Source organism: Anabrus simplex, chromosome 2 (genome assembly GCF_040414725.1).
Source record: "Anabrus simplex isolate iqAnaSimp1 chromosome 2, ASM4041472v1, whole genome shotgun sequence".
Taxonomy (NCBI): domain Eukaryota; kingdom Metazoa; phylum Arthropoda; class Insecta; order Orthoptera; family Tettigoniidae; genus Anabrus; species Anabrus simplex.
In genome coordinates, this window is record NC_090266.1 from 94,054,867 (window position 1) to 94,062,591 (window position 7,725).

The window sequence follows — 7,725 nt, forward strand, 5'->3', positions numbered from 1 at the left end:
GGCGTCAGCAAGGGCATCCGGCCATAAACCACCAGCCAAATCCACATGTGCGACACAGTTCGCACCCGCGATCCCACAGGTGTGGGAAAAGCTGTAGATAAAGAAGAAGTGATTCGGATTTTACAGGTACTGATGATAGGAGAATGTTTTCCAAAACACAAATGCTGACTCCGGAAGGTACGTGTACAGTTCTTTACGTCAGGTGCTATAACTCATGACTAAATATGAATACAAAAAACAAAATTATATCATGTTATACAGAATTAAATGCTCTTATTTTCAGAATGACTGAACAACAATATCACTAAAGAACATATTACTTTTTTTGTATTTAAAGACAGATTTTTATTTTTTGTAATATATTTTCAAATTTCAAAATTTATTTTGAAGTAAAATATGCCATGAACAATTTTGGGATATTTGTTTCCTAAAACGATATTAAATAGTGTACTACTGTAATTTTTTTCAATTTTTTAACTGGGGATTTCTTTATACGGCAATTTTTTACATTTTAACATGCATAATCATGAAAAATGGCCTGAGTGTTTTGGGCTTGACCGGTGAAAATAGCCTGAGAGCAAAAGGGTTAATTGAAAGTTTGGACCTAGGGTACAAGAAAATATCAAAGTCTATATGGATGCCTTTAAATATGTCGTCGTTTATTGTTCATCATCGGGAAAAATGCGGAAAGGGCTTGTACGTGACTGGTTCCAAAACATTTTCCATCCACAATTGAGGAGTTGGATGCAATAACAGCGTAAGTAGACTTACGTTATTTTGAGAAACAGAAGCTTGAAGTTTACAAATGTTCTGAGTTAAAAGTAATATTAGGAATCAACCTGAATTTCATTTAAGGACATTTAAAAGAGCCAGGAAATGTATTTCCCAAAGAATTTTATTGATCTGTTAGCTAATAAGAAAGACAGAGTTATTTAAAATTTCCTTTTATACGCTGTTATTGCATGAAGAGCAGGAATATTATATTTTGCCATACAGCAGTATTGATCAGGGAGTTAGGAAATCATGATCGCCCACTATAGGGGAACAAAAGTGGCTGTTTATCCCACCTCAGTTCTCCAAAATGTCTAAACTTACTAAAATTAAGAACAAATTCCTTAAAAAAAAAAAAAAAGTGAATTAAGAAAAGTAAAACCATTAAGTTTATTCTTTATTTAACATTAACCTTTTTTGTTCTTTTTGGGTCGAGAGAATTTTGTTAGTGCTTTCTCCAATTATGGTATTAGGTTACGGTCATTAGTAACATTCCTTTCTGAACAACTTTTATTCTTATTTTCATTTACAAAATGATTCTCTAAACCTAAAAGAAAAGAAAAGGAACAAAACACAGATCACAAAGTATATAATTGGGATTTAGACATTGTGTGTCTTACTTGTTTGAAATACTCAAATGCATCACTGATCAAAATCAGGATGATTCATCTTCACATGCTGCATTAGCAGACTCTAGGGAATCATTACACACAGACATGACTTTCACATACCACTCAACATTTTCAGTTTTTAAGTATTTCATTAGTGAAATAACATCAACCCTTTTGTCTGCTTTACGCCACACTTTCTTACATCATGTAGCCTCAGATCATTAAACTGAGAAAGCTATCATTCCTCTTTAAGAAGGTAAATGGCACATAGTTAAGAGTGTAGGACTATGGCTCTGATACAACATCATTATGGTAATAAAGTCACACAAACTTCTGTATCATGAATCTGTTGCTTTTAGCAGAGTGCATTCTTAGAAACATAGATCAAAGTGCTGATACCCAGTCTTTTATTAAATGTGACACCACGAAACCTTCTCTTCCACTCGGTGACATCTTCTCCAGCCAGAGAACTGGCTGCAACTGAATGTGCCACTCGTGAAGCATGCATCATGCAATAACAGCGTAGCGCATGGTACCAGTTTTAGTGAGCTCCTGACCTCTAGCGGCATCCTAGTGAACTAAGACCTGGACTGGGTTGTAGTGAAGGGACCAGGGATTCTGAAAACAGTATTCATGCAATAACAGCGTAAGTAGACTTGCGCTGTTATTGCATCTAGCTCCTCAATTACAGGAAGACGGAGGAAATCATCATCTCGTAGATTCATTCAGTGGTCAGGGCAAAAAGCACAACTTGAATCTCTGAAGAACAAACATGTATAAATTGAATACATACCGAAATGAACTACATATCTTTGCCAGCCATGTGATTTTGGACTCTTCTGACAACTAAAATATTTAGTCCGTTGAGTGGAAAAAATTTGCTGAGTAAAGGATTTACACGGCCAGTCAAAATTAAAACCCAAAAACAGACTTTTCATTTTCATTCAAATGCTAGTGCATAACCAATTATTACAAGCTGATTGTTTTTTACCAATGCTGAAATACGCTTGGAAAGTGGGTGGTTATTCCATTACTGACAATATACCACAATTTCATACTGTCTCGCAAACTAATTTTCATAATTTGAGTGATAAAATGTGTGCTGGAAATTATTGTACCATTTTTTTGTTTCTAAGGTGCACACATTATTTTCCTGTGTTTTGTTATTCACATTTTTTGGTAGATTTTCACTATCATGCCATGAAAAATGAACCAATGCCAAACTGTATTAGAATAAAGTCATTTCTTGATCAGTTTGAATGTCATGATGATGCAGATGATATTTGGTTATGTATTATTTGTATGTTAAGTAGTGATCTGTAAACCATTTTTATTGTTTACTAGCAAGATACCCGTGCTTCGCTGCGGTATTATACTGAAATTTATAATTGAATGCTTAACGTTTTATAAATAATCCACCAAAATTCGCGATCTGACTCGTTTTCTGAGAGAATCCACTAAAATTCGTGATCTGACTCGTTTTCTGAGAGATTACAGCAAGGTTCCTCCAATTTTCATTCTGTATTTCCAACAATCGATTTCGTACTTCCCGGGCTAGGTCTAGGTATTCCACCCGGACAGTTGGGTCCCTAATTCTTTGCCATCTTTCCCTATGAACATTTTTAATATGGATCAAAACCTTGAGGAGATCCTGCGCGGTGTCGTCTTGGGTGCTTTGGTGGTACTGAACCTGTGGCCGGACTGCATTCATAGTTATTACCCGACCAGGAACCGTTACCAGTGTGGTCCGCACATTTGGACGATGGTCCAGAACATTACTATTATTATTATTATTATTATTATTATTATTATTATTATTACTATTATTATTATTATTGATATTCTGGACCCCGCAGCAAGATCTAAGACCGCCACATGGCGGTAAATTACATCTGCTGCCATTGTCATTGATGACAATGTGAGCAGCACCATTGTTGCGCGTAGGCAAGTGCGCAGGATTTCTGGTGATATGAGTGATATTCTTCCGTGCATTATTGACCTTATTATAGAGGTGAAAAATTGCACTGTCAATGTCATTCCTATCGTTTATTTCAAAAGTGTTTAAATTTTTATTTGTATGCCAGGAGAATCTACTGTAGACTAATCTGAGAACGTTCTCCAAAGGAAAAGATGGCTCTTGAAAATGAACCCAGGAAAGATTAAAATTGATTGGTTTATGATCAGAAAAAGTACATTGAAAATCCACAGCTTGTTTCCAGTCATTCGACTGGGTCAAGAATGGAATGAATGAAGCCCCATCTAGCGGCGAGAATGGGAATTATGCCGGCTGCCGAAGCCTGTCGCACTCCTCTGAGGCAGTGATTAAAGAATGACAAATGAAATGAAATGATATTGGAGAATGTTGCTGGAATGAATGATGACAGGGAAAACTGGAGTAACAGGAGAAAAACTTGTCCCACCTCCGCTTTGTTCAGCACAAACCTCACATTGAGAGACCCATTCCAAACACTTTTTTCTTTGTTTTTAAAGGAGATCCAAATACCAAATTCAGGTCTGTAACATCTTCAGTTTTTGAGATATCAGTATCATAATTAAAAGAATTCAACCCCATTTTCAGTCACTTTTACCCCCAACCCCCACCCACCCAAGTGGTTTTACCAAAAACAAAAAATACACGTTTATTTATTTTAATAGAGATAAGAAATACCATTTTCACTTCTGTAACATGTTAAGTTTTTGAGATATACTGTAGAAAATCTCATTTTAAAATTTCACCCCTTTTTTAGTTCCCCTTAAGTGGATTTTCCAGAAACAAATCACCTATGTTTCTTTACATTTACAGGAGATTCCAAATACCAATTTTTACGTCTGTAATATTTTACGTTTCTGAGATATACTGTACATATAGTCTTTCTAAAAATTCACCCCAATTTGTCCCTCCCATTAAACCCCATTAATTGGATTCTCCAAAAACAAAAAAATATGTGTTTCTTTATTTTTAAAGGAGATCCCATATACCATTTTTCAGGTCTGTAATATCTTCAGTTTCTGAGATATAAGTATCGTCAAAAAATTCATTCAACCAATTTTTCACTCCTTTTCACCCCTCCTACTGGGATTTTACATCTGTACACGTTTAAAGTTTTGAGATAAAAATACACTCATTTAAAAAATCCACCCCTCTTTTCACCCCCCATTATTTGGATTTTCCAAAAACAAAAAAATACGTGTTTCTTTATTTTTAAAGGAGATCCCAAACACCATTTTTCAGGTCTGTAATAGCTCCACTTTCTGAAATATAAGTAGCCTCATTAAAGGCATTCAACTTCTTTTTCACCCTTTTCCACCCCTCCCATTGGGATTTTCCGAAAGCAAAAAAGGAGATTCTAAATGCCAAATTTTACATGTGTAAACCTTTAACATTTTGAGATATAGATACACTTGTTTTAAACCCCCTTAGCGACGGAATATGCAAAAATCCTCCCTTAGCAAGCACGTACATGTTAATACGAATGTATCCCCAAAATTTCATTTCCTTATGTCCAGTAGTTTTGGCTTGTCAGTCAGGACAAGTTATCTATCTATCTATATATATATAAAATAGCTTGTCCTGACTGACTGATTCATCATCGCCGAGCCAAAACTACTGGACATAATGAAATGAAATTTTGGGCATACATTCATATTAAGATGTAGGTGCTCGCTAAGAGAGGATTTTTGGATATTCCGTTGCTAAGGGGGTGAAAAGGGGGGGTGAAATTTTAAAATGAGTGCACCTATATCTCAAAACTTTAAAAGTTTACAAATGTAAAAATTGGTATTTAGAATCTTCTTTGAAAATAAGGAAACACGTATTTTTTTGTTTTCAGAAAATCCCAATAGGAGGGGTGAAAAAGGGTGAAAATGGGGGAAAATGTGTTCAATGCCCTTAATCAGGATACCGGTAGTTATATCTCAGAAACTGAAGATATTACAGACCTGAAAATTGGTACTTTTGATCACTTTTAAAAATAAAGAAACACGTATTTTTTTGTTTTTGGAAAATCTAATTAATGGGAGGGTGAAAAGGGGGTGAATTTTTAAAATTAGTGAATCTATATCTCCAAACTTTTAAAGTTTGCAGATGTAAAAATTGGTATTTAAAATCTTCATTAAAAATAAAGAAACACGTATTTTTTTGTTTTCGTAAAATCGCAATAGGAGGTATGAAAAGGGGTGAAAAAGGGGTTGAATGCCTTTAATGAGGCTACTTATATCTCAGAAACTGAAGATATTATAGACCTGAAAATTGGTGTTTGGGATCTCCTTTAAAAATAAAGAAACACGTATTTTTTTGTTTCTGCAAAACCCAATTAATGGGGGTAAAAAAGGGGTAATATTTTAAAATGAGTGTATCTATATCTCAAAACTTTTAAAGGTTATAGGTGTAAAAATAGGTATTTAGAATCTCCATTAAAGATAAAGAAACACGTATATTTTGTTTTCGGAAAATCCTAATAGGAAGGGTGGAAAAGGTTGAAAAAGGGGTCGAATGCATTTCATGAGTCTACTTATATTTCAGAACCTGAAGATATTACAGACCTGAAAATTGGTGTTTGGGATCTCCTTTAAAAATAAATAAACACGTATTTTTTGTTTGTGGAAAATACAATTAATGGGGGGGGGTGAAAAGGGGGAGATTTTTTAAAATGAGTGTATCTATATCTCAAAACTTTTTAAGTTTATAGATGTAAAAATTGGTATTTAGAATCTCCTTTAAAAATAAAGAAACACGTAATCTTTTGTTTTCGGAAAATCCCAATAGGAAGGGTGTAAAAGAGTGCATACTGGGTTGAATGTCTTTCATGAGGATACTTATATTTCAGAACCTGAAGATATTACAGACCTGAAAATTGGTATTTTGGATCTACTTTAAAAGTAAAGAAACAGGTATTTTTTGGTTTTTGGAAAATCCAAATATTGGGGGGTGAAAACGGGGGTGAATTTTTTAAAATGAGTGTGTCTACATCTTAAAACTTTATAATTTACAGATGTAAAAATTGGTGGTTAGAATCTCCTCTAAAAATAAAGGAACACGTATTTTTTGTTTCCAGTAAGTCCTAATAGGAGGGGTGTAAAAGGGTGAAAAATGGGTTGAATGGCTTTAATGAGGATACACATATCTCAGAAACGAAAGATATTACAGAACTGATAATTCGCATATGGGATTTCCTTTAAAAATAAAGAAACACGTATTTTTTAGTTTTTGGAAAAGCCAGTTAATGGCGGTTAAACAGGAGTGACAAATTGAGGTGAATTTTTTGAAAGACTATATCTACAGAATATCTTGGAATCGTAAAATGTTACAGACGTAAAAAGTGGGTGTAAATCTCCTGTAAATGTAAAGAAATATAGGTTATTTGTTTTTGGAAACTCTACTTAAGGGGAACCCAAAAGGGGTGAAATTTTTAAATGAGAATTTTTATGGATATCTAAAAAACTTAACATGTTACAGAAGTGAAAAATGGTATTTTTTTATCTCTATTAAACATAAAGAAACGTGTATTTTTAGTTTTCGGAAATACCACTTGGGTGGAGGGCGGGGGGGGGGGGGTAAAAGTGACTGAAATGGTGATGAATTCTTTTAATTAGGCTACTGATATCTCAAAAATGAAGATGTTACAGATGTGAAATTTGATATTTGCAATCTGCTTTAAAAGTAAAGAAACACGTATTCTCGGAAAATCCAATGAAGGGGGGGGAGGGGGGGAAGAATTGAAACATTAGTTGACTTAATTGTATGAGAATACATACATCTAATACTAAAGTTGTTACAGACGTGAAAATTCATATTTGGTTCTCCTTTAAAAACAAAGAAAAAGGCGTTTTGGTGGGGAAACCATCTTGGAGGGCGGGAGTGTAAAGGAGTTGAATTCCTTTCATGAGGACACATAAATCAAAAACTGAAGAAGTTAGAGTAGTGATAATTGGTATTTAGAAGATCCTTTACTATTAATGAAACAAGTATTTTTTTGCGGGAAAATTCATTTAGGGGGAGGAGAGATTATTGTGAAATGAAGTGAAAAAAAGTAAATTATTTTTATGTGGATACTTATATCTCAAAACTGAAGGTAATAGATGTGAACATTGGTGTTTGGAATCTCCCTTAAACATAAAGAAACAAGCATCCTTTCAATTCTTTTTCGGGGGGGGGTGGCTGTAAATAAACTTAACGGCGGTGGGGTGTAGAAGGAGGTGAGACCAATTGATTTTGCTGTTATTAATGTACTTATAAGGATCCTCCATTGCTCAGGAGGCAGCGCGCCGGCCTCTCACAGCTGGGTTCCGTGGTTCAAATCCCGGTTACTCCATGTGGCATTCGTGCTGGACAAAACGGAGGCGG